The sequence below is a fragment of the Blennius ocellaris genome (assembly GCF_963422515.1).
Source record: "Blennius ocellaris genome assembly, chromosome: 3".
Lineage (NCBI taxonomy): Eukaryota > Metazoa > Chordata > Actinopteri > Blenniiformes > Blenniidae > Blennius > Blennius ocellaris.
In genome coordinates this window covers 11,313,749-11,336,766 of record NC_137652.1, presented here as the reverse complement: position 1 = coordinate 11,336,766, position 23,018 = coordinate 11,313,749, and the positions used below count along the sequence as shown (strand labels likewise).

Here is a 23,018-nt window from a genome sequence, read left to right as displayed (position 1 = left end):
AAAGATTCAGTCAACCGAAACGCCATCATACAACCAAATGCTACCATTGTTTGACACTGTTGCAAGTTTGTTGGTCCTCAACTCCATTTTCCTCCTTTCCCTTCTCATGTATGTCTTTAAAGGTTTGAATATAAGATTGTTGATTTCGGTATGCCCTATTAGCTGTAACACCCATTGAGGCAAATGTGTAATTCAGCTGTATGACTAACATTGAAGTGCCTCGATGGTAGATGGAAGCAATACGGCATTAAGATATTTCAGCCTTACTCAATCAATTTGGATGCCTATTGTTTGACAGTCGAGGTTCTGTATCTGGAGCAATGCAATCCATGTTAGTGTGTGGGTAATTCCCTTGCTTCGATGGCTCTTTGACCATCCCCTGGTAGTTTAATTCACAGAGCACTGCAGGAGGCTCAGAGGTGAGAAGAGGTGAGGCAATGTGCGAGGTGTTGATGAGAGTCATCTTGTCATGAGAAAAACAATGCTCAAGAAACGGTCTATTTTTAGCACATTACTCTATTGATGATGTTTTCTGATTTCATCTGTAGGAGAAAAACAGCATCACTGTTGCTGTCTGCACTAATGGAGATTGTGTGAGAAAAATATACTTCAATTGAATCAGTCACGACATGCAAAGCCTTTTGGATAGCCTTTTTTTTTAAAATGTCACATCTTTTACCATAGCTCCCATCGAGATGATAATTATGAGGAAAATAAAACCTACAAAACACATATACAGGTACCACAAATAAACAGCAGTACAGACAAACACATGAAAGTATTAAAAAAAAAAAAAAGAAAAATTTCCCCCCCAGCAAATTACTAATATTATCCTTGAATTATTAATGGTTTCATGTGTTTCTCGATGGAGATGTCTCAAATGATTGCATAAGCAGGATACAAAGCCAGGAAATGCATGCAGATCTTTGTTACAGTAAAAACAAACCACTTGGAAAAGTGTAGCTGATAGCTAAAACAATTAAATAGCTCCTGAGCGTAAATTAAAGTTCCAAGGGCTCACGAAGGGCTTTTGAATAAAAGCTCTCATTGTGTTTCCATGTTGTTATTCTGAAACACCATGGCCAGCCTGTTCTTTCTTGAAGACCCTGAACTGCTCTCCACTTCTCCATTCAGTTTCCTTTCAACCCTGTGAGTGGCACTACTGTGTAGAGGTTAGAAGACAAGCCAAGACAATGATTAATCATCACAATTTATGTTTTACGTCAGCCCACCCTTTGGTGCATAGTGAGCCATGTGAGCTGTGTCCACATAAGCGAAAATAGAACACGATCTTGGATCCTTCATCATTGACCTTGCAGACGTTGTACTGTTAAATGGGAGTTCATAAGATCTTTGAAACTTTCAATGTCAAATCTATTAAATGTCTGATCTGCTTTTATCATCTTATATCAAAGTGTGTTTTACACGGTCTGCTCATTCCTGCATTTGTCTGAGCAGTCGCTCGCACATATTTGATGGTCAGTGGTGAAGAAAGTGTCTTGTCCTTCCATCAATTCATGATTTGTGCGGTACCTACAGTGAGGGACTTCTTTGGACTATTATTATTTTATAATACGGTGTCGGCTCTCTGCTTTAATTGAGAAAACTTAGTGAAACATGTGGACGTTTCAACACCCTGTGCGATTCTCTTCATCAAACTAACATATTCCACTGATTGCTTAAATGCATGTTTTATTTGCAGTTAGAGGCTGCAACTAGCATCTGGACCCAAAACTCATCTCTTAGTGTCTGTCTAAGGTGATATTCTCCCCACTTTCCTTACACTATCTTTTCTTTTGAGCTTTCTTTTGCCCCTGATTTGAGATCCAGGATTCCTCAGACTGTTGCCATCTGACTGGCTTTGAATGTCAAGGGTATTCTGCACTTTCACCATATAAAGCTTCTTGGTTGTACATTTGTTTTAATACCAACAAAAGCCTCCTCTCGTAAAATCTATCTTAGACCTTGACATTTCAACTGTGTACCTGGATGAAAATATGACCAGAATATACTGTAGATGTTTGTAGTTAATGCGCATACATGAAGACATAGAATGACACCGGCTGATGGATGTTGACTGACAAAAAAATTAATCATTATCTTACGAAATTGATATAACTGGTTATACCTTCTTTAAAAAAAAAAAAAAATCCTAGATGTGCTCTCTGTTAAATAAAAGTCCAAAACAAGGACAACAACTGCAGTTTGGCTTTTAAAAAAGAAACAAACTTGGTATCCTTTGTGAAAGTCCAGTCTTTTGTCTGCTCAACTTTCCACCTCACCTCTATCCTCCTCCGTGTGTCATTTAGCTGACATGTAGAATGATATCTTCATTTTACTCTTCTGTTTGAATTACTACCACAAGACAGTGCAACATATATACAACAAGTAATTTTGACAGATCGTGTCAAACAAACACACAAAAAATATAAAGATTCTTGGAGGAGTAATGCCATCAGCTTCGCTCATAGCTAAACATCAATGTTTATCTTTTCATCACATATATTTGCATCCGTCTTACGAGCGTAAACTTACCTGCTTGTTAACTATCAGGTAATTAAAAAGCTGTCATATACCCATCCTGTCCAAGGACAAAGGCATCATTACGGGCATGTTGTTTGTAATCATGAAAAACTGCTTTCGCAGGCAGCAAAAAAAAAAAAAAAAACAACATAGTTTATAACAATGATGGTGATATATCCCTTCTGGTAAGTAACATGGACTGCTCTTTTTTTTTTTTTTTTTTATCAATTTTTTTATTGTTAAGTTGACAAGGACATACAGTTAATGAGGTTTCCTATTGAAACTCTTAATAGTCCAGTTCAAGTTTTTTTGTTTAGTTTTATATGTTGATGTCATTTCAGCTTGAGCGTTGGTGACTTAATGCTCTGTTCAAATTGATCGCAATATACCCACACATTCCATTTGGTCATTGTAACCTGAGGTGTTTAAACTATCTGTGGAGGAAGACCCTCAAGAGGTACTCAAGGCTTCACTATTTTCCGATAACTGAATGAAAAAGGGGGAAAAAATCAATTCTTTCAGTTATTTTGATAAAAGCCAGCTGTAAATATGAGATCTTTATTAAATAAACTGGTAATGTGAAGTTGATGCTCACCAGTGTTTTTGTCTCAAGGAGGGAAACCAGAGTGTTTACACTTCTCCACTACTTTAGAAAACTAGGGCAGCATGAAAACAGCTCTCAAAGCAGCTCATCTTAAAATCAAGTCTATATTACAAACAAGCCAGCATATAATGCAGTGCTTAACCCTGCACCGTGTATTAATTTGTCTCTTGTTCACAGTTGAAAATGGAATTCTAATGATGATTCATTGGATTTGTTATGCATGTGACTTGCCGAAAGTGAGCACGCTGGATCTATCCACCATGTCATTTGTGGCCAGTGAGCAATTGGCAAACCGATGTCTATCGATCCCTTTAGTATCGGTTATCCTGCTGACAAAAGCCCTGTGCCGTACCCAGCCTAGTAATGTGTTTGTTGTGGCACCTGCACTTATTAAATAGTCTTGAGACAATGAGATGCTAATGGATGAGGGCTGTTATTACATTATATAGCTAGTCTGCGCTCGGTAGAGTATTATTGTGCGTCACTGTGTATACGCGTGTCTGATAAAGCTGCAGAAAAAAATTCTAATTATATTTTTATATTAAAAGTTCTGTTTGATATTTTGAAATTACAAATGGTAATCCATTTATTTCCTCTTGAAATGTCATAAAATGTCATAAAAGGCAGGTATGAGTCCCTCATAACAAAGAAGAGCATGGTGTTAAGACGACTCAGATGGTATCTTAAAAAAAGACTGAAAGCACGAGTGCACACTTTCCCCCTCTCAAGTCACGGCAGCTTTTTTGCTGAAGTAATTGTGCTTTGGTTCATTAGGCCCATGAGTTGTGTTTTTAGAGGCTACAGCTGGAAGATTGTTGACAGCCCCTGGCTGTCCTAGCAAAGAACACAAAGTAAATCATAGAGACACAAAGAACAAAATGCTTCCACTCAGCTCTGCATCCCCAATGAGGTTAAATCAACAACTAAGAGTGGATATCACGGGTATTGTTACCGAGCCAACTACAAAAAAACTAAACTTTATTCAGTGAAGTAAATTCAGACCGTTTAAAAAAAGATTTAAATCTGTAAATAAATCATAACTGAAAGTCTGTTAAACTTTGTCACATTTCATCACTGCAAAAGATCTCTACGGAATACGTGATGCATTTTTCTAAATAAAGTAACCGTCACCAAATATATTTTGAAATCTGGAAACTTTTAAGAGAGAGATGCAATCACGTATCATGTAATTCATAATGCAATTGCAGGTCCACAAGGGAACAAGGGGTCTAAACAACAGTGAATGCTGAAGATTAGTTTGGAAGGAAGCAGGGCATGCAGGAGGGCCAAGGAGCAGAGCCAGTAAGGGGATCTGAATAGAGACGGTTGCTGTGAGCAATCAGGTGATCATTGATCAGGACAAGGCTGGTAAAAATATTCTTGAGGTGGGAGAAGCTCTACCTTAAATGTAAACCTGAGCAGGATTAATCCTCCAAGAGTCATCTCATTCCTTCAGTCCAAAATATGAAGGATTTATAGCAAAAAGCCTGCAGAGGAAGATCAACTGTCAAAAGACAATGGCTATATTTTGGTTCGAGGACAATATAAAGTGTTCAAGCATGTTAAGTGTGAATATGCTGTGCCATTAGTGATGCTGTGTACACTAATTATTCTAAATAAAATGCAAGTTGTTAGCAATTTACCCCACAGCACACAGTTCCATAAAAGTTGGGATAATGTATAAAGTGTGAAATAAAACGAGAGGCAATGAGTTGTTATTCTCATGAAGCCCTTTTATAGCCTACTTCACTATAATGAAAGTAACACCTTTAAAAAAAAGTCGGTACATGTCACAATAAAAAAAAAAAAAAAAAAAAAGTGATAGTCGGAGTTGAAATATGATGCCATGAACTTTTACCAAAATTCTTAATCTATTACATTCAACATCATGTCTTTCATCATATTGTATTCCTCATTAATAAAATATGGATGTATGCATTTTCACTTTCTCTTATACTCCTTTTGGAATTGCAATTCTGGCCAAAATCTTAAATCTATTGCTGCCACAAATAGCTTTATCTTTAAAACAGTTATCAACGCCCAGTCTTTCTCTTTCTTGAAAGTTTACCAAAGTAACGTAAACACCCACCCGCTTTTATGTTCCCTCCTGCTTCATGCAGCCCCCTCCAACCCCCCCCCCCCCCCCCCCCCCCTTCCCAACACACAAATTTTTATAGGAAGCTTGAACCACAGCACAAGGTTAATCAATGTGGTAGCTGGCAATAAATTAGGTTCAAGTGACAGGAGAATGTCCATACCTGTCTCAGCTGCTGGTGATCTGTGATTGGTGACAGCAGGCCCGGCTCCCTGGCTGGTGCTGAATCATCAGGAGCAGCTGATTTAGTTACGGCAGCTCAGACAGGGCCAATCTATCAATTGATCTGGGGAGTAATGCATTACCAACTTGGGTCAAGGGAGCCCCGGCACAATATAGCCATAGCCAGAAACCATGGCAGGTGAGAGGGGGCACCTCGGCGAGGCGGTGAGCACCCGGGAGAAGGATTTAGGGAGTGTGATAGCAGGCACACAAATGTCACAGTTAGCTGGATGTGGCACATAAAACCTGAGCGGGAATTGTGAGGTAGGACGATCATTAGCGGGAGACTGATGGCCTTCCTGCTCACACAGCTCCTGTGGGAGTTGCCATGTAGAATGCTCAATCAACAATTGGGAATGACTGATCACATGCTGCAAAATGTGTGTACTTATATGTACTTACCTCAACCCCCCTGTTTTGGATCATAGTGTCTACTTTGCCTTGCCTGACATTATCTTCAAAATGAAAATGAGAGCATTAAGACAATGAAATGCTAGCAGGGATGCACATCTGCTGAATGGTGAATGCACAAAAGTGCTCAGCGAAGGTGTGAGCAGTGATCAATAGTGAGCTTCTGGGCAAAAGGCCATTATATACTGGCTAAAAAAAAGAAGTGCTGTTTGGACAGTCTAAAAGCAGTAAAAGCTTCCTTTATTTTTATTTATTTATTTATTTTTCAGTTGGATGTCAGTAACACCCGATGTACGGGTACGCCACCTGGTCCAGCAATTGTCTGTTTCCAGTAATGAAATGCACCAGTGTTAGCGCAATGATCAATTGTGGCAATAGAGTGGTGAATTACTTCTCTGTCCTGTAATTCTCCAGAAGAAAGTTTAGGAGAAGAGAAAATATTGATGAAGCCCTGAAAAAAAAAAAAGTTTTCTTATTTATTTATTTTTGTGGAGGCACAAATAAAGATACAAATCTGTGCACTGAACAGTCGGTGGCTGAAGAGAGCGCCTCCTCTCATCTGAGACTGTTTGTCTCTGAGGGGAAAGCGTCAGTCTGGCTACAGAAACAAAACAGCCAAGAGTTGCCCACACTGTCTGTCCTTATTGTCTGGAATACTCAAGACAATTGTTTCTTCTTTTTGTCCTTCATTCTAACAAAGACTCACTCTATTGAGAAACCAACAAGAAACAGCTGACTAATTTTCAGAGTATTATTCATGCGACTCAGTGAAGTCTGGATATGAAGCACAGAGCAAATCATTAATTTGTTCATTTGCTTTGCGGACATCCTCTGCTCTCTCGATACCTAAAAGCTAGCTGAGAAAAAAATCTCACAAAAATAAATGAATAAATAAATTACACATCCTTTAATATTTGGAACAACTCACACCCTGGTGGATGGTTCCATATGCGTATATGCTCTCTTGATAAAGCAAAAGTTCAAGCTATGCCTCTAAAACGTTTCCCAAATATAGCTTCACTAGGTTTTATTTGTGTGTGTGTGATTCAAACTTCTGATTAGAATGATTGAAAGACTGGAACTGGAATGGGATTTAATTAGGCGTAGTGTACTTTTGGCCTATGTTAGCGGAAATAGGGTCCGACCTCCTTGTGACCCAACTCCGGATGAAGTGGTATCGAAGATAAATGAATGGACAGAAATATCATGATCAACAGCTCCTCTGAGTAAAGTAGTCATATGTAATTGAGTCGGGCGAATGTATGGGCAAGACTTCATTGCGCATGTTTGGGATACTTTGGCTTCAATTTCTGTAATTTATCTATTTTGGAGAAAATGGAGGTAAGCCAGGGGAATGAAAGTGGTGGAATATAGCTTAGCCAACATTCTTGAAAATACTGAGGTATCAGTAACAATTTAAACACAGGAGGAAGGCTTGTCTAAAATACGACGACTTAGTGCTAGATACAGTCAAATACCTTGAATTTGAATGTCAACACCTATAGTGAACACATGGCTTAAATATGGATTTCTATTCAGTTAGTGCATTGTAAACAAATCATTAACGTTGATTTAGCGCTATAAGGCATCCATGATTACAGTTTTTAGCTGTTATGTGATTCATTCGTTTGCCCATGTAATGCTGATAGTGCATCCATTGCTATGTCTCTTCATTTCTCCGTCCTAACAAACTACTGGATATAAACAGTGTCAGGGTGAGCCCTGCCGGGAACTGCACTACTTTTCCATCAGTTTTTTTTTTTCTCTCTCTTTTCTCCCGTCCTTTCAACAATTCTAGCCGGCTCATTACATGACCATGTCCTACATTTGTGTTCTTCCCCTTGGTTTCTAAGAATGCAGACAAGAAAATGTCCACCTCTGTGATATGTTTTTCTGTCATTCAAAGGGCTTTGCAATTTCAGGCTTACATACAAGGTTAAAAAGGATAGAAAAATGTCTTTCTTGGTATCTATTTTTTGCTCGTTCCACTTTACTTTTCTCACAATATTTGAGAATGTTCATGTTCTTGGTTGGAGTTTTTCTCTAACCAATCTACAACATACTAACCAATTGCATCTACATCAAAGTGTGATCTTAATTCATAATTTAACCGTTGATACACATTCTGATTAGCATCCATCTCATCCCTGCAATAGATGAAGCCGTGGTACACCCTGCATGCGATTGGTTTACATCCTGACTTTTTGATTTGATAACTTTTTGCTGGAAATTCATCCCGTTTACTTCTGTTGTTGTTGCAAACACTTAGAAATCATCATGTCTCATTATTCTGGAGATGTTGTGAGATATGCAACATAAATAGGCAGTGATTTCTCCCACAGCATGAAAACCACATACGTTTAAGAAAAGAAACAGAATTGTATGCCTCTCATACATCATGTTCCCTGTATCCCTTAACAAGTACATTTCTCCTTTGTGAGATCAATAAAGATCATCTTATCTTATCTTATCTTATCCCATTATTGAGAAACGACTACTTATTCATTTATATTTTATTCTTCTCTAGGCAAACGTGACAAAGAAATTTCCACTTTCTAAGTGAAGAAATCGAACAAACTTCATAGCTGCGACTGCAATTAAAAGTACAACACAATTTAACACTATGAGGCTTTCTCAAGTCACATTTATTGTGATTAGACTCTGCTCTACAGGATTGCATGACTAACAGCTCAAAGCACACCTGTAGAGTTTCATGCTATAAGGATCCACTTGTGGAGTGGTGAGAGCGATTCATCTGACACAAAGAGCAGTACCGTCAGTCTGCCATTATCTGTGCAAGCTCACTACTTTGGCTCCTGTTATGTATTTGTCCCCCTTTTTAAATTTTCCTCTATTTTACTTCCTTCTTGCTTTTTCTTGTGCTCCTTTATTTTATTTTATTTTTTGAGGAAGATTACAGGGTGTACACGTTTTATTTAAATACAAACAAAACAGGACACCAATGTTGTCGGTGCTGTTGGTTCCTTTTGTGTTACTTCCTTGGTGTTGCTTTCTAGACTCTTTTACCCTCAGAGGAGCACATGATTTCCTTGTTAAAACCTTGCAGATTTTGCCAGAGCAGTAATTTGGCCTCCCACCTCTGTCCTCTTTATTCATCCTCTTTGTTTATTTTGTTCTTTTTTTTCAATTGTCCTCACATCATTGTCCCGCCAGACTCAGCACTTACACCACATTAAATGTCCCAGACCCAGCAATAAATCATTGGTTCCCTACAGTGTCCCGTGCACTCCCGCCCATCTGTCAACACCTAATGCTCGGCACGACAGGCTGCAATCCACTGTGCACCAACAAACCACTTACTTTCAACAACTTAGCTTTCTTGGCCTCTGAGGGGATTGACCAAGAGGCCCAGGTAAAAAGTGTAAATCTATTTAAGACCCCAGGGAAGCCCACAGAGCTCCCTTATGTCTACCACTTCATTCTGAGGCCAAGCTGGCGACAGCTGAAGCACCTGACCCACTGCGGTTATCATCCAGTGCGACAACAAGCCCACCCGCCAGCAGCTGGACCAGTGCTCAGAGAGATTCCCTGCAGTGAATGGACTCCCCAAATAACCCAGACAGTTTTAAAGAGATGTTTATCCGTATTCCACAACTTTACCAAGTCTCTTTCCCACACATGTCTGAGCCCAGTGTAGTGTTGCGTAAACTTTGACGATGGATGTCACTTTTGAAGAAAATGTTTGACACATCTTGCCAATATTTGCAACAGCGCGACAGCCTGAAACATACATTTGAGGTGTAAAGACTATCTGATACAGTCTTCTACAAATATTGAACCACAACATTTTATTTCGAAGATACGCTAGATGTGATGAATTCAATTTCACTTTATCTGCAAAGTAAATTTGTTTGTTCCATGGTCAGCCGCCATGCAATCTTCAATTGAAGTTTGATTCCAGTTGGCTGGATTTAATAAGTCAACATTAGTCATTTCTTGAACATGTTTCTGTCATACGGTCGCACCTGGAAGAAATCTGATGATGGCCTACTTATTAATTTTGCTTAATGGCTTATTCACCAAGAAAGTATTGCTGGCTTTGGTTGAAAAAAGTATAAGTACACTCAGCATAGGGCAATGCAAAGCTGCTTATGACAGTAGATAATGGGTTTTTGGGTGACATTTTAGGATGGACCTACAATTCATTATAACTTTTACATGTGAACTTAATTTGACCTTCCTAATAGTTGGATTATGTAAATGTTGTTGTTCTGACTATATACGTATGGAGTAATTCTGGTTTTAAATGCCACATGGATGCAGGGAAATGTTTTCCTGCATCTATCATACATAAGTCAAACTCTTTTTCTGCTTTTTGTGTAACTTCCTATTCTCTGGCGAAGGAACTTAACAGAATTCACAACAGGTGTTTAATCTGTGAATGGGACATTCATTTTCCTATTCCTATTACAGTTGATATTGAAACAGTCCTCTTCATCATGCTGTTCACATTTTGCCATCATTAGACCAAGACAACACTTTACAATTGATCAACAGTATCTCACCATTATGAAGCTTCAAACAGGATATTCTCAGATGGAAGTGGTCACTAAAGTTTAGCGTGTCACAGAGCATCATCGGCAGGTAGAACAGAGATACCGAGAGACTGGAAGAGTTACAATAAGGCATATAAATGAACCTCTGATGACTGCTTCATTGTTAACAGAGCTGTGTGGAACCATATGATGAATGCCACTCAACTCCTACCACATTGAGAGGGGCCAAGTGTCACATCAGCTCATCGGAAACTCATTAGATCAGCGTAATCAGCAAGGGTACCTGATCACACCACGGGGTGTCATCGTCTTGCAAGGGCCAGGAACAACGACAATGGACGAGGGATCAGTTGGCCTCTGTGCTGATCTCTGATGAGAGTCCATTCACACTGAGCAGACATTATGGCCACCAATGATGTTGGAGACGTTAAGGAGAGAGTGTCATGCATTAGGCACTTTCATCACCAGACAAGACTGTAGTGGCGGTGTTGAGTGTGAGCAGGTGTGTCAAGTCAAGACAGAACGGCCCTATACTTTGTGAATGGTACAGTGAAAAGCTCGTACTATCTGAATAACATCCTAATTCCAGGTATTGTGTTCCTGCATAGCTGCAGGGTCAAGATCCAGCCCAGCCAGATCCAGCCCGCAAGCGGGTTTGATCCGGCCCGCGAGATGTTTATGTGAAGTATAAAAATGTTTTGCAATTTTTCAATAAACTGCTGTTCTAATTGCGTCCACTGGGTGGTGCATTAGCAATTGTGTTAAGCAAACACCCCCAGTTTATTCCGGGGCAGAGCAAGCAAGCAAGGTCAGGCAAGCAAGGTCAAGCAAGCGCAGCCAATCAGGATGAGCTACTTTGTGTTTTGCCCGCCCTAATTATTACGGCTTCTACTTTGAGCATTATATGCTTTGTCACCCTCCTTGCCCCAATATGTCACTGTCAAAAAAGAGAAACGTGGACGCAGAGTGCAGAGAGTTCCAAGAAAAATGGTCATCCTCCTATTCTTTCACAGAAGTGAATGGGAAAGCAGTAAGTTTGGTGTGTTCACAGCATGTTGCAGTGCTGAAAGAATATAGCCTTCGTCGCCACTATGTGAGTCTTCATGCCGACAAACATGACAACTTTCAAGGACAGCGGAGAAAAGAGAAGGTGGATGAACTGTTGTCGGGTCTGAAGAAACAACAGTCTGTTTTTACTCCACAGCCGAGACATCAGTGACGCTGCGGTGAAAGCTAGCTACATCATTGCTAACGAAATCACAGTTGCTTCAAAACCATTTAGTGAGGGTGAATTCATTAAAACGTGCATGGTGACGGCAGCGGAGATCGTGTGCCCTGAAAAGCAACAGACATTTGCAAATATCAGCCTGACAAGAAACACCATTGCAGACAAGATTTCCGATCTTTCTGTGGATTTGGACAGCCAGTTAAAGAACAAAGTAAACGCCTTTATTGCCTTTTCAGTTGCAATCGATGAAAGCACGGACATTACAGATGTTGCACAACTGGCCATTTTCATCCGCAGAGTAGATGATACATTGATCGTCACCGTAGAGTTTGTGGAGATGGTGCCAATGTCAGATACAACGACAGCCGCAGATATTTTCAGTGCACTCGTCGGCGCCCTCAACAGGGTCGGAGTGGACTGGTCCCGCGCTGTCAGCCTGGCTACAGATGGTGCACCATAAATGATCGTGTTGTGACAAAGTTCAGAGAGAAAGTACAATCTGCAAATGGAGGATGTGATTTTTGGACTTTTCACTGCATTTTGCATCAGGAGGCTTTGTGTTGTAAGTCATTAAAAATGGATAACGTCATGAAGGTGGTCATCCAAATGGTGAATTTCATCCGATCCAGAAGCCTGAATCACCGTCAGTTTGACAGCCTTCTCAGAGAGAAAGACCACATCTACGGCTTGCCATACCACACCGAGGTAAGGTTGTTAAGCCGAGGTGCTGTGCTGAGGCGTTTCTATGACTTACGAGAAGAAAAGGGCAAACCGGTGTTAGAATTTCATTTCGGAGAATGGATGCAGGACCTTGCATTTATGGTGGATGTTACCGAGCACATGAATACATTGAACAAACAACTGCATGGGCGCAACAAAGTTGTCACACAGTATTATGACAGCATACGCGCTTTTAAGTTGAAGCTGTCATTGTGGGAGGCCCCAATCGCCGGTGGTGATGCAGCTCACTTCCCCTGTCTGAAACATGTGTGCGCTAACCAATGTGTCGCAGACTTGAAGCACTTCAAAGATAAAATAACGGGAGTTATGGGAGTTTGAGCAACATTTTCAGATTTTTGGTGAACTTGAGAAAGACTTGAAAGTGTTTTGCTCGCCATTCTCTGAACTGCCCGTCAACATCCAACTTGCAATAATTGACTTAGAGTGTGATTCGGATTTGAAGGGCAAATTTGCCACAGCTAACTTGGACACGTTTGATCAGAACCTCTTGCCAGGTTACCCCAACTTAACAGCCCTCGCTACAAAGCTGTTGTCCATGTTTGGAACCACGTATCTTTGTGAGCAAGTTTTCTCTGTAATGAGCATTAATAAAACAAAGCTGCGCTCAAGGCTCACACGCAGCCACTTATACCAAGATGCCAGGTATCCGGAGTCAAATAAACAATGCAATCCCACTTAAAGTGCTGCATGAGACACCTTCATATAGTTTTGTGATCTATGAAACAGTTCTTTGAATCACAGAACATGTGTGTGTTCTTTGTCGTCAGAATTTTCAAAAAACTTGAAGGGATTTATGATTAATAGTATTGTTGTTTGCACTATTTTGGATACACTGTCCTCAGGCTCCAGCTTTGTGTTTATATGTTTTTCTGTTGATGTGCTATTGTTTTTAATTCAATTTATTTTATTTGTATACTTAACCTATTCTTGATTTGTGACTGGTTCTTGCACTTGTTGGGGCAACAGGGTTTATTTATTTTTTATCTACATTGCTGCCTGAGAAATCACACCCCGATATAGTTCTGTGGTCTGTGATACTGTTCTGGTTCTGTGAATCACTGAGGCATTGTGTGTTCTTTTTAAATTTTACAACAACAAAAACACCACTGGTTATTTTGACAATCTGAACAAAAATATAAACGCAGCGCTTTTGTTTTTTCTCCCATTTTTCACAAGCTGAACTCAAAGATGTAAAACATTTTCTATGTATACAAAAGACCTATTTCTCTCAAATATTGTTCACGAATACCGTGAAAAAAATCATGCTGTCAAATCAACATCCTGATATACCGCATCTGTGAGGTGGGACGGATTATCTCGGCAAAGGAGACATGCTCACAAACACTGCTTTAGATAGATTTGTGAACAATATTCGAGAGAGATAGGTCTTTTGTGTATATATAAAATGTTTTAGATCTTTGAGTTCAGCTCATGAACAATGTGAGCAAAAAGTGTTCCGTTTATGTTTTTGTTCAGTATCTGTTTAAAAGGTGTTTGTGACCATGGAAGTATTCACAATAATCAGCAAATGCATAGCTGTGTTTTGAAAGCAGTAAAGGTACTTTAAAGGTGTTTTTAAAAAAATAACTAGTTGTTGCATCAATAAGAAACCGATTGACAAAGGTGATTGTGATAGAAACAAAGCCCACGGCCAGGGTCTTCTAACACTTTTGTAACAACATCTCAGAAAGGTCGCTCTTTTAGTAATATTTTATGAAAAGCAAATTCAAAGCTTATCACTTATTTTAATGGCAATGTGCCCATAGCAACCTGAGCTTCCCAATTCGAGCTGATATGAATAGGAACTGACACAGCTGTTAACTGTGACGTTAGCTTCAAAGTTCAACTTTTTTTTTTTTTTTTTTTTACATAAATGTATGTGGTAAAGAATACAGAAACTCTTGTTTGCATTGTTGGTGATATTTATGTTATCTTTTCTGGAAGTCTTTTCTGGTCACTATCATTCAACTGTTTCCAATGTAACAAAAACCTTTACTTTTTTAGTTTAGTGTTCAAGCAGCCATGCATCACTGAAGATGGATGAGGATTGATAGAAATGTAATAACTATATGTCACCAAGAGATAGTCATATTTTTTTCAACAACTAAAAAAAAAAAAGATTCTTTGTCAAAAAAAAGTGTCACCTCTATGTGTTAGTGCTAATTATGGTCACACAGTTAGAACTCTTACTACTGTGTGATTAAGGTTGTTCTGACTTTAATGATCTCTAAGTAAAACCATTCAATAATCCAATGACAGGCATTTAATGTCAAGCACCTGTATAGAAAATACACGTGCAAATTATAACTTAATGCACTGTCCACTCATGTGTGATGGAAAAATACTGAATTGCAATTTTTTGCAATAATAATAGTTATTATTCTTTTTAACTCTTTAGTAGGATCAATGATTAAACATTAAATATCGTAGAAGAGACAAACATATGTGTGTATATATACAGTATATATACAAAAAAAAAAATCCATGTTCAGCATTTACAGAATTTTGCGAGTACAGCTTAATTTGTGCTATGGCCTATTAAACGGACACTGGAACTTACCATGTGACCGGAAATTTAGACGAGGTACTCTTAGTGTGCACTTATACATTGAAGGCCCTTAAGAAGCACTTGGAGGAAAAAAAAAAAAAAAGAGGAAGCTATTGAGGAATACTGAAGCTGAACAGAGCTCTTGGACAACCAGTGAGCCAGTCATAATGGCCTTCACCTGAACAGTAAGACAGTTAGATGAATGGTTAAAGGTGACGGGACAAGACATATTCTTTGATGCACTCAGACAGATCACAGACCCACTGGAGTCAACTCTTGAGTTGAGTAGAAGGGTCCTTGCGTTACCTATAAGGGACAATTTAAGTGGGAATGAGACAAGATGGGCTCTGCTGTAGTAATGTGTTTTCACCCCCTAAAAATCATGATTTGGACCTTTGGGAGGTGACACAAGTTTTGAAGAAGCCCCAACATGACCTATACTGCTCATTTTTGCATTTACTTGTAGATGGAAATGCAAGTGTTTTTGAGGGAATTAATAATCAGCCTTACGGCACGATTACCTTCTGTATTGGACCCAGTTGTGCTCCGATTGAAGGACGGAATTGAATGTGGCTTAATTTTGCAGAGCCAAACAAAAATCCCGCAGCTACACTATGTGCACTTAAATTTATAGTGGATTTCAGCATGCCAGGTGATATTTTATTGTATTTGTATAATGAGGGAGGGTGAGGCCTAAAGAAATAAACAGTCTATATCAGACATGCATAATTATTGGGAAGCTTATTCTTCAAGTAAGATGGGTCAGGAAAGAGATCTAACAGGCTCTGAAAAGTCAACACTTATGAAAGATCATTCAGTGCACAGAATTGTTAGAATTGCTGAGATATAGTATTGTGATCACAGAACATTCACATGTTATGTTGCAAATGCCCAACAAAGTTGTGATAAAAATATTGAGGGAAAATGTCACAGATTAACTGCTAAAGATTTGAGAATACAACATTCCGTCACCGGCAACCTATTCTACAGTGGTATCATATTCCAGATGTACAACTTGCCCGGACTGTCGAGAAGTATAAGATGCTCAGTATTCACAGACATCGTCATGGTAAAAAAGGCTGAAATCTGGCCACTGCTAATCATAACACATAAGTTGGAATAGTTTTATGGACTGACCAGATGATTGGATCAGACAATGGGCATAACGCTCCACTCAGAAGCCATTAAGGTGGAAGTGGTTTACTGGTGTGGACAGGTATTATTAAAAGATGAGCTGGTTGGACCTTTTTTTCAGTTTGATGAAAGAGACAAAGTGAACTCCCAGCCTTCCTGGCAATTTCTAGGACGCATTTTCTTAAAGTGGTAGACATGAAAAAGTCTTCATCCTTCAAGAAGACCCTGATTCTGGATAGTGCTTCATCTCATACATCAACACACTCCACTGTGTGGCTAGTACAGTACAGGCCTTAAGGATTAAAGAATAATGACGTGGCCTCATCCTTGTCTGACCCAAAGTATATTGAGAACTTGGACTAAATATTTACAGTCGCAGAAAACTCCATGTGTCTGATGAGTCTGTGAGACTGTGGTTACTGCTGCGATAAAACTTGTTAATAAACAGATCACAAAATTGGCACAGTCCATTGATGTAAGGCTTTTAAGTGTAATTTGAAGTGTGTTTGATCAAGAGAACTACTGTTGTTGTTCTTGTTGTTTAATGATCAAATGATCCTCAAAAGTACAACGCACCAAATAATTACACATAAGGCATATAATCAAAGTCCCACTGACGTAAAAGTCAATTTAGCTTAGTCATTACGTCTGATGATGTCCAACTTGCATCAGTTATTGTTTCAACTCTCATATTGTATCAAGTAGTTTAGCAACTCCCGTATAATATGTGATGTAATCCCTGCAATACTTCCTCATACATTTAATAACAAGATGGTCCCGGGATGCAGCTCTTCTTTCGTCTATGTGCTTATCAATTGTGCAAACTGTAGCTGTAATGGAAATCCGCATGCCATACTCTCCATTCCAATTATGCTTTGATGCGTGGCTGGAGAAGTAACAGAATCCTCTGTAGGCAGGAGCAACAAACCAGTACATGGCTGTCTGAACACCCTCGTGTCACCATCTCTGATTGAGGTGATCTGATAAATGAGACTTTAATTGGGTTTTTAGGCTAACTCATATTAGGAGATGAGATAGAATTATCCAGGAACATATTAATGCAATAAAAAGCTCTCAGATCTGGCAGTTCTATTGCATTAGAAAGCTGCCAGCCATTCTCCTATCTTCCCCCACCTTCCAATGCCAATGCCCCTCAAGGGCTGGCTGCTCTGAGCAGTGCTAACATGATTGACATTGATAGCTGGATCAAACTATAGAATCAACCCTAATATCATTAAGTGAGCAGACATGGAAGCAGAGACCTGGGCTCTAACTGTATTAGCTGCTACATATGTTGAGGTTATGGATGCAGGGGGCTAAATGCATTGGGAAATCAAGGATGCAAGTCACAGTTTGCACAAAATAGTGTGTGTACACACATCTGTTTGTGTGTGCACCAACGAGCGGACGAGAGATGTTTCTTCCCTCGGATGGGTTACTGTTTGTGCCAAGCTGTAGCTGCAGCTCTGTAAACTTTGTACGTTGGATGGATTTTGTTGGTAATCGTTTGCTATTATCAGTGATCATGTGTCATTGTCAGCCCTGCTGTCCCATTGCAATCACTAATTCTTGGTAAATAACTTGAAGCCCAGTTATGTTTGGCTGCTTCTGAGCTGTTCCAGCTGGGTAGAATGAGATTAGTAATGCTGGGGCTTCACGTGTCCTGCTACCCTTTAGTATTTGGAGAGGTATGTTCTTTTTTTACCTGATTGCAATTGATATAATGATGATATCAACCATTGCTAAAATGACCTCCCTCAACCCTTGGGCTGTAAAAGCAATAATATATGGAATTTGCAAAAAATGGCTCGTGGGAAACGCCTAATGAGAAAGCGGGCCAAATTTGACCCATGGGCTTCCAGTTTCTTACATTAATCTTATAACTGGAATGTAATTCCCACCATCCCTTCCAGATATTATTGAGCACCCCTGATAAAAAAAAAAAAGTTTCCAGACATTCCCTCTTCAGTCCTCCACTTGCTAGTCAAGACATCCTGTTTGTTCCTGAAAAATATTTGATTTTCTGAGCTCATGGTGACCTTCTCTCTGCCAACCTGTCAATGTGCTTATATGTCATTCAAATACCAAAGACCATCTTTTGGATACTGCACACCTTTCCCGCCCTCTCTATCAGGCATCTGCGTGTGTTTTCGTGTCACCTTTTTGATGATGTGTACAAGTTTTGAGACACCTCCAATTTTCATGGTAATTTTTTTGAACCATGTTTATTTTTTATTTTTGCATTCGACTGAAGGGAGCTGTTGAAGGTTAGAACGGAATGACAAAGAAATATTCAAAATAAGACAAAGAAGCGCATGGGTGCCGAGGGTTTTAGGTAGAGGCGCTTGGAGGCAAGATGAGTTGCATAGTGAAATAAATTACCCTGGAGTAAAGTCAAAATACAAGGACAGAGAGAAGAATGCATACTCCGAGCAGAAAATGAGGAGAGGATGTGGAACTGAACTTCAAACATTACTTTTGAAAGAGTTTTTCTCCCCAAAAAAACCCCAAAACCTGGAATTCTTAAGAAAAAAAAATCACAAAGAAGTACAAAGGAAATGGAAACCGGCAAATCTGGAGTAATTGAGTGGTTTTAGGCTATTTATGTAAGCATGGGTATCAAAATATTTGCATTTGAGTAAAAAAAAATCAATAAACACATCAAGCGCAATTTCTCAAAATATGTGAGATACACTTATTAATTTCCGTTTGGTATTTAACATCAGTCTAAAGCGACTTCCTAACTCTATTACACTTGTTCGAGAATCAGGCAAACAGGCGCAGCATATATCATATTGATTCTTGGTCAACCTCTCCTTTTTATTTTATTGTTACTCCGCAGCACAGTCAAATTTCATTACACCCACTGGATCCATATAACAGCACAAACTCATCTTTGTGTCACTAATAAAGTGATTACTTAGACGCAGAAACTGTCTAAAAATGCTTTTTTTCATGTCTTCTCCGTGATAATTTCTTGAAATATTCGTGAAATATGAGTGACTACAGTGTCGGAGAAGAATGAGAGAGGGCTGGCACTGTTTGAAGGAGCTTTATAGCTTACTGACCTTTGAAAGAAATAGATTGTTGTTCTGTTAGATCATGTACTCGACAGACACACAGCCCTTGCCTGTTCTTTTATAATGCTTTATTGATTTTTGTCACATTTATTACTCTACTTAAATGCCGGGGGAAAAAAAAAAAAGTCTAAAATATATATATATATATATATATATATATATATATATCTTTAGGCAAAGATGGAAACAGGAGTTTTCTTTTGTTGGAACCTTAAAAATGTATTAAGAAGAGAGCTTCATAGGTTTCAACCCTGGGCGGTAACGGGAGGTGTGCATATATAGTCTACGGTATTATCAGGAATATTCTTTTGACAATGTGCATATTTTCGGTACTTTCTGAGTCCACCTGCTGCACAAACGTCCGCCCTGCGACGTCACCCTTTGCGCTGTATATAACCGTCTACAACGTTACACTTGGTGACAGGTGGGTTTTAGATCTTTTTATATTATTTTAATTTGTATTGTATCCATTTTGGAGGGGAAACATAATTAACAATTGTCTTGCCAAACATATTTGGTCATTCTTTAATTATACATTTGTTTGCTCTCTGGTGTGATTTACCAGCTCTGCTCTAATTTTGTTTGAGTGGAGCTGCTAATGGGTTCTCCTAAGAGCTTCTCACGCACACATTTTTAGTTTAACATGCACACATACGGACACGTACGCATACGTACACGATGGATTCCTGCAGTTTTATTTTTGCTTTTATGAAGTTATTTATACATCAGAATCATTTTGCACAGCTCTGCTGAATGCTCACTTGCATTTCACGAGTCAGGACTTTAAAAGTTGCACAGAGCCATCACGTTGCTGAGATGGTAATACAAGCAGCAGGGTAAACATGAGGGAGTCTGTGTGTTTTGGAAATGAGATGCATGAACAGAATGTGAATAACGGTTTAATATTTTTTTTGCAAGAAGACACAGGTTCAGCATGAACAAACTATGTTTGCGATATTAAAATTTTATTTAGTTTTTCATTCTAATTTAAAGAAACATGAACTTCTACAGCGCTACCCACTTAATATTCCTATTTCTGTTGAATTTTTCCAATAGACCTGAGGGTACTTTATAATCGGCAACAAGACAGTTTCGACTCATTTTGAAATAAATTCACATTAAGCTTGTAGGGTTTAATGTTCTGGCTCTGTTTTGGCCTGAGCAGCCTTAATGAAAACGATATCTCGCTTGTACTTTTAATAGCTTAGATACACACTTCAGCCCGTAATAGGTATGCAAGCTCATAAAATCTGAGATTATATCTTGCGTTTTAAAGTAGACGTCCGTAGCTGTCTGTGTGTTCCTCATCGTGCGTGTACTTTGCTGGGAGGTTGCACGTCAGGGAGAGAGAGGAGCGAGATTGTTGGTATTTTTGGTAAAAAATGAGGTCTTTGACGTTGTGCTGAGAATAGACAAAGGGGCTTCAACAGGGGCTTCATTTTTCAAAGCATGCATGCTCTAAATTTGTGCATGAGACTCGCCTGTGCGCGCCAGAAAGTTAACCATACACATATGTAAGATAAACACACGTGTATGCAGCGAACAGTGATGAATCCTACCTGCTCTCCAACCATCTGCTTGAGCCAAAACAGCCTCATTTGCATTAGGTAAACACCCTCAGTGTGCCGTGGAGGGTGAACAACGTGGCTTGAATGTAGGACAACATGTGGCATGCAGGAGAAGTGGAACAAAAAAAGAACACACCTAATAAAATAGTAATGTTGATGTACTGCTGTATTGGATTTATGCGAAGCAAAACAAACAAAAAAAAAGGAATAACAAAGGAGTGTAGTCTCAAACAAAGACAGAGAGCAGGTGACAAATGCAGGAAAAGACTATGTAATAATGTATGCATAAAGAAACATAAAGGTAGAAATGTGATGTGGGAACCTGTGCACACACCGCTGAAGTGATGCCTCCGGTCTGTCACCAGACGTCTGCTGGAAAGCCTTTTGATTACAGAATAATGCTGAGGTAATCGGGCTAAGAAGCTTGCTCATGTTTTGTGCAAATTATGTAAACTCTGAGGCTCACAAAATACGTTTCACCTTTTGACCTTTTGAGACCACTTCAAACCGCGGAGGCAAGAGACACGTTTTCGCTCTCCACATCTCCTCTGCAGTTTAGAGGAATACTTGATGCATTTTATCACAAGATTTTTGCTTTGACTGTGGCCTGGCTTAATCGCAGGCATAATGAATCGTTCAAAGAGATAATGTCCTATCGCTCACCATCTGTCACAGCTTTTAAGCGAAGTTATGCTGCGGTGGGGCTAAGCTCATTCTGGACCACTGCACAGGCCGGGACTTGGACTTGAGTATCAGTGGCGAGGGATCAAAAATTACCAGACTTCTCAAGAGATTGATTTTATTCTCCAATTAATAGAGACCTCAAACAAACTGACCATCAAAACATAGCCTTGTGCCTTTGGTTTTATATAAAAATGTGTTGGCCCCCCATCAGCAAACAGTGGTGGCCCGTGGTTCCTTCAGAGTTGTGAACCTCTGCCCTCCAGCCAAGATACAATTTGGCTCTGTGTTCTGACATTAAAACCAAAAATCTCATTGGCCTGATTGGGACTGATAGGCACACTTCGTGGAGCCATTACAGTTTCACCTCAGGTCTAGTTTTAATTAAATTTAATATGTGTGTGTGTGTGTGTGTGTGTGTGTGTGTGTGTGTGTGTGTGTGTGTGTGTGTGTGTGTGTGTGTGTGTGTGTGTGTGTGTGTGTGTGTGTGTGTGTGTGTGTGTGTGTGTGTGTGTGTGTGTGTGTGTGTGTGTGTGTGTGTGTGTGTGTGTAAAAATTGTAGGGGGTGCTGTGTTATTCATTTTTCAAACCTATATGATGCCCCAAGTGGCTTTTGTGATTTTCTTCGTCACAGCATTTGCCCTGTCTCATAAGTATATAAAGAAGTCAGTTTTTTTTTTTTGTTTTTTTTTCCCAGCCCACCTGATTGAACTGTTTTTCAAGTGCCTTTATATCCCCTGTGAATACTGATATGGTGATGACCTAATTTTAAAGTATTTGTAAAGCGGGGCTAAATCTGGAGTTTTCTGTCTGTGCTAATACCATAGTGTGGCGTAATGCCGCCCCGAGTCAGGCTTGACCCATGACTGTACTTTATTATTCATCTTCCCCACTCATATTAATCTCTGCATATATGCTAACTAGACATACTGACAAAATAACATGGGGAAGACTATATGATAGGCTTGAGATACAAGCAGCTTGTACACAGCTTATACTTGAAATGGCAAAATGGTTTATTATGCTGCTGTAAACATGTTGTTGTTGTTTTGGGGTTTTTTTCATACTATTTAGAACAGTAGTTTCCAACTTAAGATTTTGACAAAATTAGATATCTAGGTACCAAAGAAAACCATGTTAAAGCACGGTTTAATCGAGAGCAGACCTAGAAAAACACCTCATGCTTTGATTTCAGGTTTCAAGGTTTTTTTATGTTGGTGTGGGTACAGTAGGGCACTCAATTCTAAACGTGGATGTGTTGTCCAGTGTTTGGTTTTACTGTAATGTTTTGTCAACTCAAAGATGGGATGCTAGTTTAAGAGAGCAGTTGACAGAAATTGCCTTCTGCAAGTCATTTTAAGCTTTGTTGGTTTTCCACTGGATGAAACCTAAACACATGGCACGGTGGCGAGGATAAAGGAAAAGCACATGCAGAAGCCATTAAGTGGTTTATTTTTAGATATTGACTCCTTTCACCCTCCTACATCTTTCTTTTCATCTCTCCCTCTTGTGGACAGAATCTACCCTTTGTGCGTGGCTACAGAAGCACCAATTGCCAAGTGTAATCGTGTGTGATCAACATAAATGGAGCATGTGAAAATTCACACCACTAAGTATGTAGAGATGAGCCTGAGGACGTGTGTTGTTTGCGGTGAAACTGGAGCTG

The 23,018-nt window shown here is 39.4% G+C and overlaps 1 protein-coding gene across 1 annotated transcript in view; it reads left to right on the top strand.

The window, feature by feature from the left end:
- ctnna2 (catenin (cadherin-associated protein), alpha 2) overlaps positions 1-23,018 on the top strand; it is a 353,855-nt gene that overhangs the window by 96,878 nt on the left and 233,959 nt on the right. The window lies entirely within an intron of this gene.